This window comes from Heteronotia binoei, chromosome 21 (assembly GCF_032191835.1).
Source record: "Heteronotia binoei isolate CCM8104 ecotype False Entrance Well chromosome 21, APGP_CSIRO_Hbin_v1, whole genome shotgun sequence".
NCBI classification, from domain to species: domain Eukaryota; kingdom Metazoa; phylum Chordata; class Lepidosauria; order Squamata; family Gekkonidae; genus Heteronotia; species Heteronotia binoei.
The window spans coordinates 84,058,361-84,072,222 of record NC_083243.1 but is presented as its reverse complement, the minus strand read 5'-3'; the positions used below and the strand labels follow the sequence as shown (position 1 = coordinate 84,072,222).

At 46.5% G+C, this 13,862-nt stretch overlaps 1 protein-coding gene across 9 annotated transcripts in view; it reads right to left on the bottom strand.

Annotated features, from left to right (window-relative positions):
• Nucleotides 1-13,292, bottom strand: part of NUMB (NUMB endocytic adaptor protein) — a 106,536-nt gene extending 93,244 nt beyond the window's left edge. For 6 of the 9 annotated variants that reach the window (XM_060263295.1, XM_060263301.1, XM_060263298.1 and 3 more), the window contains exon 1: nt 13,120-13,292. The gene's annotated coding sequence lies outside the window, so the exon portion shown is untranslated. Of the gene's footprint in view, nt 1-12,406; nt 12,567-12,919; nt 12,984-13,119 lie in introns of those variants that run through there. The other 3 variants (XM_060263296.1, XM_060263297.1, XM_060263299.1) reach the window with 3 other exon arrangements.
• Between the last annotated feature and the right edge of the window lie 570 nt (nt 13,293-13,862).

Genomic DNA, 13,862 nt, shown 5'->3' with positions numbered 1-13,862 from the left:
GGCCTGTCCGCGGCCTCCGCTGGTCCCTGGAGGCCCTCCAGAGTCTCTGGAGGGCCTCCAGGGACCAGCGGAGGCCGCGGGGAGGCCTTCGCTGGTCGGCGCTGGTCCCGGAAGGCCTTCCAGAGCCTCTGGAAGGCCTTCCGGGACCAGCGCCAGCTGCTCCGCGGCCTCCGCTGGTCCCTGGAGGCCCTCCAGAGACTCTGGAGGGCTTCCAGCGACCAGTGGAGGCCGCGGAGAGGCCTCCGCCACCGCCGCTGGGCCCCGCGCGCGGGCGGGGAAGGCGGCGAGTGAGGGAGGGAGCGTCCCTGCGCCTCCGCAGGGGCCCTGCGCAGGCGCAGGGACGCTCCCTCCCTCACTCGCCGCCTTCCCCGCTGGCGCCCGCGGCCCACCGCCTCCTGGGCTGGCTAAACCGGGACCTCTAAATGGTCCCGGTATAGCCAGCCCGGGAGGCGGGAATAGGGGGCCAGAACCGGGACATTCCCGGGCTCCCGGGACGGTCTGGCCACCCTAGTCGTAGGTGGGCGAGCCCTGCTGCTGGTCCCCAGCACCACAAAGGTTGGGGACCACTGTTCTAGAGAGATTGAGTAAAATTAATCACTGTACACAATTCCAGCTTCACTCACTAGATTCAGTAGCCATCCTGGCTGCTACCAAACAGGCTGGCCCATTTCACTTTCCTGTTTCAACAATACTTTCTGGGAGTGAGCCTTTAGGGAATAGACTGTGTGCTTTGGTAACTTCATGCTTTATCCAGTCACTACGGGAAGTGGTTACTCAGCTCCAGAAGGGTCACTACAACTCCTAGCAGCTCACACAGTTGTAAAGTTGCAAGGGTTTGTTGGGGGTGGGGCTTCTTGGACTGCATACAACTGTCCTATCAGGCCAGGCCTTACACCTTAACTTGTTGAAGCAGGACAGACACAGAGCCAGAGAACACAGGGACTCAGTACCATAACCCAGTTTCAATGCTAGAAGCATATTAGTAATCATGGAAAATGTGAGGAGAAAATATACACCTGAGCATATGAAAAGTGCCCTTCTCTCTTTCCCAATTAACTACAACTAGCTGTAGGCTGAGAAGGAGTGACTGGGCCAAGTCCATGGCAGAGTCATGATTCAAACCTGGGTCTCCCAAATCCAGTCTAACTACTACATCACACTGCCTTTTCCCTTTCCCTATATAGTCATCACATCTGGAGTTGCTAACTCCAAGTGTGAACTGGAATTCTCCCAAGATTATGACTTCTCTCCAGACTTACAAGATCAGTTCAGGAGCAAATGGCAGATTTGGAGGGAGGACTCAAAGGCATAACATCTACTGCAACCACCCCTCCCTTCAGTAGACTGCCCCTCCCCAATACCCAGATGGTATTAATGTTCATTTCTGAACACATGGAAATGACCACAATGAGAAAACAGAAGCAAAAGCTTGCTGGATCAGACCAAAGGCCCAGCTGATTCTGTTTCCCATAATTGCTAAACAAGCCACCATAATTCATAGGTTAGAATGATAAGGCAACAGACCTCCCCTCTGCAAACTGTGTTCAGCTGGAGCTCAGGTTTCGCGATTCTGAACATAAAGTTTCCATTTAGCCATCACAGCTAACAACTGTTGATCCTTTATGAATTTGTCAAGTCCCTTTCTTCAGTCATCTATAAACTATTGCCACATCTGGTGGTCATGAGTTCCACAAACTGGTGCCCCAAATCCACTGCATGCTGATTTCACTGAATCCTGCTGCACTACTGGCATTAGGGGTGCTTCCACTAAGCCCAAGGTAGCAATTACTGCAGATGACATAGCAAGTGCCCATGCGATGCCCAGGACTTAACTTCCTCCCCACCTGCCCATATTCTCCTGCTTGAGGGTGTGTGTGTAAAGTGCCATCAAGTCACAGCCAACTTAGGGCAACCCCAATAGAGTTTTCAAGGTGAACAAGTAAACCGAAGTAGCTTACCATTGTCTTCCTATGCAGAGTTTTCCTTGGCAGTTCCCCTTCCAAGTACTGACTCTGCTTAGCTTCTGAGATCTGAGGGTACTGGGCTGTACCAGACCCCCCTCCCCCTACACTCACAGAGAGCACTCAAGAGCAGCAAGTGGATAACCAGCCAGCCCACCCATGTGGCCATGCACCCTCCACAGCCCAAGTGCCCAGCGCCTCCCAGCTAGCTGGCTGGCTGCTCCCTCCCACCTGAAACCTGCTGGCCTTACTTCGCTTTGCCCTCGTGGCATGCTTGGTGGCTCCCATGGCTCACCACCGCCTCCCCCTGCGCTCCGCCACTTGTTTCTATTGGTGCCAGTCCCCTCCTCTCCCCAGAAAGAGAAGGCCAAATGTGACAGTGCAGCCACAACAAAAGGAAAGTTGAACTTTCAAAGTTCTATTCACTTTCAGCCACTCAAGCAGCACTGCGGCTCCTGGGCAGCAAAGGTTCAGGGAGCTGCTCACCCTGCCTCTGCTGGTAGCCATGCCTCCCCCCCTTCAGAGGAGCTCAGCTGACTGACCTCCCCTCCTGTCAGTATAGGCAGCAAGGGGCACTCAGCAGAGCAGCCAGGACAGGATGGAGGGAAGTGCTGCCTCAGCAAGCTGCCCACCTGTGACGGGCTGCTGGCAGAGAGCTGACAGGGCATGCTGGCCAAGGAAGGCAACAACTGCCGATCTGGCCAATGCAGGAGGCCGTTCATTACTTAGACATGCAGGAACCTGGTGGGGAGGGGGGACAGCAGCATCCTGTGCCAGCAGCTGGGTAGGCGGCTGACGTCAACATGAACAGAATGGTTTTCAGGCTGCAGACTGATTAGCCTGAAGTCTCCCCCCCCCCCCTCCGTGCAAGAAGCTCATCCTTGTGGCTGTAGAGAGTCAGCTATACACAGAGACAATGCTGGCCAGGAGCACAGCAAAGCTAACCACTCCCAAAAAGAATGTGTGGGGGGAGGAACAGCAAGCTGGACCCCCCTCCCCACAGGCGCAGCAAGCACCAGCATACCCTGCCTCTACCTGGGCTGCGTTTTGTGCAAGCAAGCTGCAGAAATGTCTGCTCCAAGGCTGCAAACTGCTTCCAGCCAGGGCTTTTTTTCAAGCCAGAACACTGGCCGAGCCAGCCAGAACAGTGTTCCAGCTCAAAAAAAGCCCTGCACATGATCAAATGCTACCTGCTTTACTACCATAATCCTACAGCATAGACCTTACTGATAACAAAATCAACTACTTACAGTTAAGCAAGGAGGATTTGGTGGAACACTTGACACAGTTAACCCTGCTGATTGAAAACAATCATCCCTACACAAATACAGTTGTTTAAAAAAAGTATGCTTACCTTTCCAGGTCTTTTCCAAGCTCTAGTTGTAACAATGTACATGCCCTTCAATTCCCCTGATATTCTGTCATTTCAGACAACTGAGGAATGAGGGAATCAGGAAGATCACCCTCTGGAGCAACCCACCTCAATAGGACAGATGTCAGAGGAGTTGCCCAAACTAGAGCTAGTTTGGGCAACTCCTCTGACATCTGTCCTATCTTTTGGTTAAAGCATGCAACAATTCAGCACAATGTTAGGGGAGCAACCAGGATCCATGAAAGCCTCCAAACCATTACCTGGTTGAGAGCCAAACTACGCAACATATTTTTGGTCAGTCGAGTCTAGACAGTCTGCAGTGTGCAACTTCAGACTCCCCCAAGCAATTTGGTTTCCAGAAAATGGAAAACCTCCTCCCACAAAGGTGCCATTCCAAGCCCTACTGGGTTCCCATCAGTTTTTCAAACCCAGTAGCTACTACTAAGTAGATGTGATGAAAGTGAACTGGGACTGGGGAACCTGGACCTGACTCACAAAAAACTATATTGTGTAGCCTGGGCCTAAGTCAGCATGCTTGTAGAGAGAACCTTCCAAGCCAGAAGCTGTACTACGAAGTACTAAACCTGCAACTCAATAGCAGGCTCTCCATCACACTTCCTAAGTCAGGGGTGTCAAACATGTGGCCCAGGGGGCGAATCAGGCCCCTGGAAGGTTCCTATCAGGCCCTCGAGCAACTGGTTGTCATCTGCTTCCTTCTCTCTCTCGCTTGCTTCCTTCTGCATTACAGCTTGCTTTGCCAGGCATGCTCAACTGCATAGGAGCTACAGAGCAAAGCCTCTATTTTCTCCATTGGCTGAGGCTCCTCCCTTGGAGAGGAAGGGGGAAGGAATAGCTTGCTTCTCCAGGCTCTCTCAATCACACGGCAGAGCTACTGAGCGAAACCTGTCTTCCTTCCTCCTGGGTCCTCCTTCCTCCCTCTCCTGGTCCCCTAGGGAAAGAAGGAAAAGCCAGAGCTTCCTTTGTCCAGTTCCCTGGATCCCGTGGGAGAAATACAAAGAAAGCACCTTTAAGACCAATGAGTGCTAATGTTTTAAGTTTTTTTAAAAAAAATCTTTAATTGTTTCTGTCTGTGTCCTTTATAAAGTTTATATCTCTGCTACCTAATCTTAAATAGGTACGCACATGGCCCGGCCGACCCAACCTGGTCTCATTATGTCAGTTTCAACCCTCATAACAAATGAGTTTGACACCCGTCTAAGCAAATGTCATCTCAGATGAGGAAGAGGATGCACAGAGAGGCATTTCACTGTATCCTTCTCCCCCAGGTCCAGGACCAGATATAAGTAGCACACAATCAAGATGCAACCTGTATGGAGCAAACAGGTACTAACATGGTGGTGGAAAGTGCTGTTAAAAAAAAACACAGTTTAGCATTATAGCACTTTTATCACTATAATTCTGGCACTTCTCATAAATAAGTTTATTTAAAGCTTACCGAAAGTCCCCCCCTTAAAGGCTAATTTTATCCAAAAGTCATAACATTGTTCTTTTAAGAACAACCAATTTGTTGAGAAATAATTTTATGCTACCTTTTATGCATGTTCAAAATTCTTTTGTTAATAAATATTTCGATTGTTGAAGTCTACTTTTGACTTAGAAACAATGATCCCACATCTTGGAATAACCTACAGCCAAGATTTTTCCAAGAAGTCTCTGGATTTAATTAAAATATTTTAAGATACAATTGGAAAGATTTCTGATCTGAGCTGTGGTATGAATGTGTGCAACTTTGAATTTAACAACTGAGGCTTAAGATACAGAACTTCCAAAGACTAGCCTATTGTATAAGCCATTTGGCAAAATAATGGTTCCCAATTTTTAGTTATGATGCTTTACCAATTAAACAAAGAAGAATGTATACAATAAATCACATCATCTGACACCATATATTACAAGGCACAAGAAACTTAAGCTTTCCCAAGCTTTAAAGAAATTATGAAGTAGCTACTCACTAGTAGAGTTTTTTGTAGAAAAGCCCAGCAGGAACTCATTTGCGTATTAGGCCATGCACCCTGATATCACCATTGTTTCACACAGGGCTTTTTTATGGGAAAAGACCAGCAGGAACTCATTTGCATATTACGTCTCACCCCCTGGTGCCAAGCCAGCTGGAACTGCATTCCTGTGTGTTCCTACGAAAAAAAAGCCCTGCTAATGACCATGAAGGAGGTTAAACTAGGGAAGTATGGTAAATAACAACTTGCCCTTTCACAAGTAAGAACTGCCTTTAGTCAACTGGACAAGGAAGTATAGAATCACAGAGTTGGAAGGGTCATCTAGTTCAACCCTCTGCACAATGCAGGAAATTCACAAATGCCTCACCTGAAATTCACAGGATTAGCATTGATGTCAGATGGCCATCTAACTTCTGTTTAAAAACCTCAAAGGAAGGAGAGCCCACCACCTCCCAAGGAATTGCTCTAACCATCAGGAAGTTCTTCCTAATGTTGAGCTTGAAACTCTTTTGATGTAATTTCAACCTGTTGGTTCTCGTCCTACCTTCTAGGGCAACAGAAAACAATTCCACACCATCCTCTATATGACAGCCCTTCAGGTATTTGAAGATGGTGATCATATCACTTCTTAGCCGCCTCCTCTCCAGGCTAAACGTGTCCAGCTCCTTCAACCTTTCTTCATAGGACTTGGTCTCCATCCCCATCACCATCTTCATTGCCCTCTTCTAGACCCATTCCAGCTTGTCTATATCATTCTTAAAATGTGATGCCCAAAACTGAACACAATACTCCAGAGGTGAGGTCTTACCAGGGCACAGTAAAGCAATACCATCACTTCACATGATCCGGACACTGTGCTTCTGTTGATACAGCCCAAAACTGCATTTGCTTTTTTAGCCACCACATCACACTGTTGACACATGTTTAGCGTATGGTCCACTAAGACCCCAAGATCCTTTTCCCACATACTACTGCTCAGACAAGTCTCCCCCATCCTATAACTATGCATTGGATTTTTCCTACCTACATGCAGAATTTTACATTTATTCCTGTTAAAATTCATTTTATTAGTTACAGCCCAGTTTTCCAGCCTGTCAAGGTCATCCTGTATCCTGTTTCTGTCTTCTACTGCATTTGCAACCCCTCCCAATTTAGTACCATCTGCAAATTTAATAAGCATTCCCTCTATTCCTTCAACCAAATCGTTTATAAAAATGTTGAACAAAACAGACCCCAGGACAGATCCTTGAGGCACTCCACTTGTCACTCCTCTCCAAGAGGATGAGGAACCAATCACAAGCACTCTTTGGGTGCGATCTATCAACCAGTTACAGATCCACCTAACGGTAACAGGATCCAAACCACATTTTACCAACTTGTCAACAAGGATAGTATGTGGAACCATCAAAAGTCTTACTGAAATCAAGATAAACTATATCTTCAGCATTCCCGTGATCTAGCAAGGTAGTCACCTTCTCAAAAAGAGATCAGATTAGTCTGAAAGAACTTGTTCTTGAGAAACCCATGCTGGCTCTCAGTAATCACAGCCATTCTTTCTAAATGTTCTAGGACTGTTTGATTATGTGTTCTAAAACTTTTCCAGGTATAGATGTCAAGCTGACTGGTAGGTAGTTACCTGCATTCTCCTTTTTCCCCTTCTCAAAGAATGGGACAACATAGGGGAAGGACGGTGGCTCAGTGGTAGAGCATCTGCAGAATGTCCCAGGTTCAATCCCTGGCATCTCCAAAAAAGGGTCCAGGCAAATAGGTATGAAAAAAAACTCAGCTTGAGACCCTGGAGAGCCGCAGCCAGTCTGAGAAGACAATACTGACTTTGATGGACCAAGGGTCTGATTCAGTATAAGGCAGCTTCATATGTTCATATTTGCCCGCCTCCAATCTTCTGGCACTTCTCCTGTTCTCCAAGAATTCTCAAAAATAATGGCCAGAGGCTCAAAAATTACATCCACAAGCTCTTTCTGCTGTGCGGTACAATAAATATTTCTTCCAAACTATAAATATTTTAAAAGATGATCTCCAACTCAGGTCCATTGTCAAATGGTTATATGCTTTCCTTTATTAAAGGTTTTACTTTCTGGATGCATAAATCATTTTTAGCTTTACTTAATTCCAAAGGTTAAGAGATTGTCAAATTGTTCTGTGAAAGCCCTGGAAGTGATTCATCATAACCATTAAGCCAGGGGTGTCAAACTTGCTGCTCGCAGGCCTAATCCAGCCCCCACAGGGCTCCAATCAGGCTTGTCAGCAACTGGCTGTTGTCAGCTTCCTTTTCCCTCTCCTGCTTCTTTCGACTGGCAAGCAAAACAGACTCACTCTTTCCCTCTTCACCTGTCCCAAAGGGAGGAGTCGTCTAATGCAATGGAGGAGCTTGGCTCTACAGATCTGCTGTGAGACAGAGAGTCCGGGGTGCCAGGCTTTCTCAATCACCCAGCAAAGCTACTGAGCCAAGCCTCTCTTCATTCTGTTGGCTGACACTCCTCCCTACTCTTCCTCATCCTCTGGGGAAGAAGGGAAAGAGGGAGTGTTTCCTTTGCCAAGTTCCCTTAATCCCACAGGAGAGATACAAAGAAAGCACCTTTAAGACAAGCAGCGTTTTATTCAAGGTATGAGTTTTTGCCTTGCTACACAGAGAGTGTGTTTTACTGAGCTTGTTATGGGTGCAACTGAGTTTGCCTCCATCTTTATTACTGTATTCATGCTCTCATGATCCAGTCTTTCTCAATAGGAAAACAATGTGAACTATTTAGATGAGGAATAACAAGTCAGGAATAACTGAAAGTGTGTGTCCAGACCAAGTTTACCTACCACATTTCCTTTGAATTTGCGTTCACATTTTCCTTTGGGGATTTTGAACTTAAGACTTCCCAGATAGTAAGTTGATACTGACTGCTATATGGCTGTCTCTCTGTTTTTGCACTGCCTCATAGGAGTTGTAGTAATTTATCCAGGAAAGACTAGAGTTTTGTAAATACTGTAGACTGAGACACCCTTTCACTTATGTAAACTCCAACCCCAATAACAAATGACTTTGACACCCCTGCATTAAGCGTTTTTGTAATTATATAACCTTTAATAAATTGTCAGCTAGTTAACAATATTTTAATATGAAATTAACAATATTTTAATATGAAGTTTTCTTACCCCAGAACTTTGTCCACAGAACTGAAAATCTAGTATTTTTGTGTGTGTGTCAATTAGGGATTGGCACAGAATGCAAAAATGGTGGTTTGTTTCATTTCATGGTTTGTTGAGTGGCCCAATTTGGTGGTTTGTTTGGTTCAGGGAGGTGTAAAATGGCCCCCAAGAGGGCTAGAGACACCAAACTTGTGGCAAACTCTGCAGCAGATTTCCCTCTACTTGCTCTCCAAGTTTGGGGCAATTTGGCTTTGGGGGGCCAAGCTACAGCCCCCCACAGAAAGTGGCCCCAATAAACTGCTTTCCTAGGAGTATTTCAAGCTGGAAAAAGAAGAGGAAGCCCTCCTGCAGCTTTTGGTTCCTTTCACTCCTTGGAAGCTTGAAGGGGAATGAAACTGACTAGAAGTGTAAGGGGCTGAGGAATCATGCCAGGCTGTTCAGAAAAATGAAGCAAACATGAACCAAATGACATGCCAAGAAAAAAAAGGCCGGTTCATTCTCATGTTCGGGTCTAACGGGATCAGACGAACCAGTTTGGAACAAACTACAAATTGGCCATTTTTAGCATGAATCACAATTCGTGGTTTGGTTCATGCTCATCTTTATTGTAAGTCTCTCCAATATATATAGAAACTAACTTTTTTATTAAGCATAAACTTTTATTTTAAAGGTCAATTTTTAATACATCTCTGAAAATAAAGACATGTTAAGGACAATACAACTTTGAGCTCACATATAAACGGAAGATATGCCCTCCATATTATTCTGCCGTTTTCAAAGGCATCTACCTCATAAATGTACACTGAAGAACCTGAGTGGAGTTTACATGAAGTGTCTGTTATTGTGTTTAAGAAGCGGATTATTTTGAGTCACATCACACAGCTGTACCGGAAGTGGGGGAATGCAATATAGTAACTTCTGCAGACCCATCTCCACAGTTAGATCAGGGCATCTTTCAAAATTAGAGCTTAACATATGCTAAAAAAAAACCCTTGTTAAAAGTTTACATTTTGGACTTAAATATTACACTGTTCCATAAAGTACCTAAAATCCACTTACATCAATGCACCTAAAAACTACTTACATCCAAGGCAACTAACTGCAATCCTAAGAACACTTTCCTGGGAACAAGGTCCATTAAATATACCTAAAAAGTATTCTAATTAGACCTGCTTAGGATTACTCTGGTATATATAATACATTCTCTGAGTGAATTCTTATTTCAATAAAAGATGCATTACAGTAGGAACATATTTTTCCATCACCATATATTTTCTCCTAAAACTATAAATGATTTATGCCAATTAGTTCTTGTTTCACTGTCAGAAGTGCTCACTATACAACTTGTTGAAACCTTGTTATTGTTTGTACAAAAAAATTTTATGCAGCAGAGCTGGGGCTTAACTGCCTTGCATCCCACACATTCTGTATTTTGTTTCACATTAAGACAGCCTGTCTCACCATTTGATAAGAGACACCGGTAAAAATTACACATCCTTCCTCTACTGAATTTCTGTTTTATTTTGCTCACATGGCTGTGATGTCATTAGTTTAGTGTTTCCATTAAGAATGGCGAAGAAATGAAGGAATGGAGGGAAAAAACAATTTTAACAATTCAGTGAAGAAATGATCAGCACTATTTTTCTCTGTCAAACATATTAAATAGCAGATGGCCTTAAAAGCCTGACCTTGACTTCAACTACACAACAACCAAGAATTAAGGAAGCAAAAAATGTGCTTAACATGTACACTTTTGAAGCAGACACTAACCAGAAACAAGTGCCACTGGGGTTTTGCTTACAGTTCCATCTCCATAACTGTTCCAAGCTGAGAACTCAAGTACACTATCTGAGGAACCCAAAAAAATGTTTAAAACAAACAGCTTACTGAATACAGATAGCAAATCTTAGTAAAATGCACCACATTTGTGGGCTGAAGGGAGGGCCAAGTGGAGAAGCCATGGAAGATATGACATGCCACACATTACAAATAGAATAAATTCTACCAGAGTATCTTTTAAAGTTTTATAAGTATTGTACTTATTATCAAATAATTAATAAACATTAGAATGTGGAGTGCCACAGGGAGCAATTCTGTCGCCAATGTTAACATCTATCTGCATCCCCTTGCCCAGTTTGTATGGAGGTATGGGTTGCCATCAATATGCCAATGACAACCAGCTCTATCTGTTGATGGATGGCCACCCAGACTCTGCCCCGAAAAATCTTGGCTGTGTGCTCGAGGCTGTGACGGAATGGTTGCAAAACAATTTGGTTTTAAACCAAATCCATCTATGACAGAGGTCCTGTGTCTGGTCTGGGACAGAACAGGTTCAGGAATAAGGCTCCCAGTCCCAACCATTGGCACTGTCGCCGGCACCGAGGGTTCAGGGCCTTGGGGTGATCCTGGATGTCTCATTGTCTATGGAGGCCCAGGTCACCGCAGTAGCCAGGTCTGTCTTTTACTATCTACGGCAGGCGAAACAACTGGCACCCTACCTATCCATCCAGAATCTGCCCACAGTGATCCATGCAATAGTCACTTCCAGACTAGATTACTGCAATTTGCTCTATGCAGGCTTGCCCTTGAATCTGATCTGGAAACTCCAACTGGTGCAGAATGCTGTGGCGCACCTTCTTGCTGCAGTGCCTAAAAAGGCATGCATGCAACCAGTGCTCTGCCAGCTGCACTGGTTACCAATTGAGTACCAGATCCAGTTCAAGGTTTTGGTTCTGACTTTCAAAGCCCTGAATGGCTGGAGAGCCTTACGCTCCATGGATCAACATCTGCTGGTAATCCCTGGTCCAAAATAAGTCAACATAGCCTCAACCCGGACCAGGGCATTCTCTGTCCTGGCCCCTTCCTGGTGCAACAAGCTTCCATTGGAGATTAGGGCCCTGCAGGGGACTGTTGCAGTTCCGCAGGGCCTGTAAAACAGAGCTGTTCCACCAGGCATTCAACTGAGGAGATGGATATTTTGTTATTCTGAGGCCTCCCTGCTGCAGGGGCCCTGATGAAATAACTCTGTTGACCCATTTATCTTATACCAGCTGGGGGATGTATGGAAGGAGCGGAGGCAACTGATACCACCAACTGCAGAATTGGAGTTTGTTTTTAGACTGTTATATTGCTTTTAGATTGTATAGTGTTTTATTATATGTATCTGATTTTAACCTTGTATTATTGACTGCTGTTACCCACTCAGAGCCAATTTGGGAAAGGGCAGGTTATAAATTGAAAATAATAAACAAACAGGTTACACGGTGCCAGCCAGTAGTTAAAGTAGTGATTATATGTAAATTCATTAAACCCCTCTGAGACATTTAGCCATCAACATTTTAGCATCTGATGAGTCATAAATATATTCAGTGATTTATGTAATATTCACTACTCCATGAAATCAAGTGATAATTGAACAGCAATTGCAATTTGCATGAAAGCATAAAACCACCCACAGAAAAGCCACACACTTGCTTTATGTTCCCATCCCTACAATGGAAAGCAACAAGACATGTTCTTGAATGACAGGGTCATCCTGTTGACAAAACCACCAGCTCTGTCACAGAAACGCTTTGAAATCCAACCACGTTGCATCAGTCCCATCGAACACCAAATCTATTTCATATAAAGCACAGTAAGGGCAGAGATAAGGTACAGCAATTCTCGTCTCCATTCTCATACTCTCCACGCTTCCACCGCAGTCCTCACTGAGACACTGAAGCAAGCGCTCAGCAAAAGGATTCATTCAAACAAGTAGCACTGAAATAGCATGAAAGACAGGACAGCTCTAAGGAGAGCAAGCCACTTGCTTGCATTCATTTAGAAACGCCTAGAGTTAGGGAAACCGGGGCCTAAAAGAAAACGCAACCCCCGGGCCCGCATGAAGCCAGGAAATGGCAAGTCTTCCAGCTGAGATTCCTCCTTCTCAGACTGTGTGGTACCTTCGGCGAGGCACTTCTACCATACGCTTCTCCCTTCTCCTCCTCTCAACTTCCTGCATCGCCTCACTCCACACCTCTTTTCCTCTTGCAGAGGACTCCTGATCTTCCTGCATTCCTCTGCCACTGGCTCATTGCCCAGGTTCATTCTGGGGTTCAACCTGAGTCCTCCGTCACTTTAAAGGAGCCAATTCAAGAGCAGACTCCCGTTCCTTCCGACCTGAAAGGGCAGCGGCGCTTCACACACGGCTGCCGCCACCCCTCCTCTTCTCCTCCAGTCACGCTTCCACCGTCGCCTCGAGCACCCCTCCGGTCTCCCCGGCGCTCAGACCCCGCCCAGCCACCGCTTCTCCTCAGAGCGGCCCCACACACGGGCGCTTCCCCGGCGCTCCTCCTCAAGCCTCCCGCCTCATCGCACCCCTTCCAAAAACCCTCCGCTTCCCTCCTTGCCTCACATGCCGCCGGATCTCCCGGAGTTCAGCCGCCCACCTCCTTCCTTCCCCTCCGGAGACTCACCCGCCGCAACTTCCGAGAGCCCCCCCCCCACCGCCTCCACACAAGCACCACAGTTCCGGCCTTTGCTGCAGGTCGCTCGGCTCTATCTGCGGGCGGGCGGGGGGGAGCAGATCACGCTTCGAGCCCTCAGCCGCCGCCCCCCATTCAACGGGCCCAACCCCACCTCGGCCAGTTTCCCGGGCCCGATCACTCGCTCTCACCTGCTACCCGCAGCCTCCTCCCTTCAGCGCCTCCTCCCCGTTCCCTGACAACAACTCCCGCCTCCTTCCCCTCCTCTACATCCACAGCATATTGGCCGCTCCACCAGGAGTTGCTCATCGTTATTGGCGGCCACCACGGCCCATCAATCCCTTAACTCCGCCTTCCGTTTTCCGAACATTTTAATCCACTCTAGTGCTTTATCGCCCCCACGACTTTCCTTATCTTTTTTTATTGGTTCAAACTGTAAAAGTGGGCGCCCACGATAGGTCAGAACAGATATCAGTTGCGGAGAAATCTCCGCCTCCCGTTACATAGATACATCGAAGAGTCTAAATCGGCTGGGTTTGGTTGCACAGGGGGGAGGGCCACCGTTACAGCGGAGTGACTGACCTGGGCTTAACCTTTTACTGATGCTTGGGGCGTTGTTTTCGTGTGGTCTGGGTTTACGCAGTTGGGATTTGTTGCTTTTTAATAATTAGCAACTCAATCCCATTTAAGGAAGCGTAGCAAATAACACTTGGGTTATTTGGGGACGAAAGGGCCCTAGACAAGAGCCTGCCCTACAAATGCGGGCAGGCGCAGCTCTGCTCTTCTGTCACAGTAATGGATATCACGTAATTGGTCCACTGGTAGCCACCTTGTGACTTGCCCATACTGAACCTGGCAACTGCCACCCCACAATTTGCAGGAGCTGAGCCCAGTGCCCACTGCTGCATGGCTTGCCCAATAATGGCCACCATAC